Below are 1,566 nucleotides of genomic sequence, written 5' to 3'. Positions count from 1 at the left end.
GTCAGCTGGACCAGTCAGGCAGCCCCCAGGAGGCCCAGCCAGTCAGGACCTGTTCATGTTCTTGGATCCTTGGGGCCTGCAGCATCACAGTAGCCCCTTGGTTCCATGAGGTCCTGTAGGATCACAACCAATCTTTGTTTCCAGGAGGCCCAGTGATATAACAATGGTCCGCTTGGCTCCCACGTGGCACAATGGCCCTTGCTTCCATGAGGCCCTTGCAGTGTCAAAATGGTTTCCTTGTTTCCATGGGACTGAGAATGCCACATGGCCCTTTGGTTCCATGAGAATGCAGAGTCTCAAAATGGCCCCTGGTTCTATTGGGTTCCTCAGGGTCACAATGGCCCTTGCTTCCACCAGGCCTGGATGTGTCACAATGGTCCCTTGCTTCCATGAGACCTTACAGTGTCACAGTGGCTGCTTCAGTTATACGAGACCCTGTGGTGTCACAGTGGCCCTTGGTCCTGTGGGTCCTGAAGTGTCATAATGGCTCCATGGTTCAATGAGGCCCCACAATGTCACAATGGACTTTTGGTTCTATGAGCTTTTGTACTGCCAACAACAGCCAACAACAGTCTCCTTGGTACCACAGTGTCACAATGGGACCCCTGGTTCCATGGGGACTCACAATGTCAGAAAGGGGCTCCTTGGTTCCATGAGGCCCTGTAGAGCCCTTGATTCAACGAGGCCTCAAAGTGTCATAATGGCCTCCAGGATTCCATGAGGCCTGCAGTGTCACAATGGACTTTGGTTCCATGGTTCCAGCACTGTTCCACGAATCCTTAGTTCCATGGGGCCCTGTAGGTCACAATGGACTCCTTGGTGCCACACAGTGTGACAACTGCCCCTTGGCCTGCCAACACTCCAGGGTACCACAATGATTCCTTGCTTCCAGAGGGCCTTGTAGTGTCACAATGGCCCTTGTTTCAATGAGGCCTTTGGTGTCACCATGATCTCATGATTCCAAAAGGCCTCGCAGTTGTCACAACTGACCATTGGTTTCATGGAGCCTCACAGTGTCACTGTGGTCCCTTGGCTCCTCTGTGCCTGCTGTGTCACAATGGACCTTTGGTTCCATGATGCCCAGAGTGTCACCATGGTATCCTTGGTTCCTTGGACCTTCATTCCATGGAGACCCCAGGGTTCATGGAGGTCCCCTTGATTCATGAGGCCCTGCCATGTGGTATGGCCCCTTGGTTCCAGGGGTCCCAAAGTGTCAGAACAGTCTCCATTGTTCCATGAGGTCCCACAAAGTCCACTGCGGTCCCCTTGGTTCCACCAGCCCCACAGTGGAAACAATGGACTCTCGGTTCCATGAGGTTCCTCAGTCACAATGGTCTCTTGGATTCCGCAGTATCACAGTGGCCCCTTGGCTCCATGTGGCCACGCTGTGTCACAATGGCTCATGGTTCCATGAGGCCACACAGTTTAACAACAGACCTTGGTTCCATGAGGCTTTGCTGTGTACAATGGACTCTGGTTCATGAGCTTTCACACTGCCCACAGCAGTCTACTTGGTTCTGCAGGGTCACCATGGGACCATTTGTTCCATGAGGTTCTGTAGTAGAA

Source organism: Molothrus ater, chromosome 35, assembly GCF_012460135.2.
Source record: "Molothrus ater isolate BHLD 08-10-18 breed brown headed cowbird chromosome 35, BPBGC_Mater_1.1, whole genome shotgun sequence".
NCBI classification, from domain to species: Eukaryota; Metazoa; Chordata; class Aves; order Passeriformes; family Icteridae; genus Molothrus; species Molothrus ater.
Note: the sequence above shows the minus strand (reverse complement) of the source record.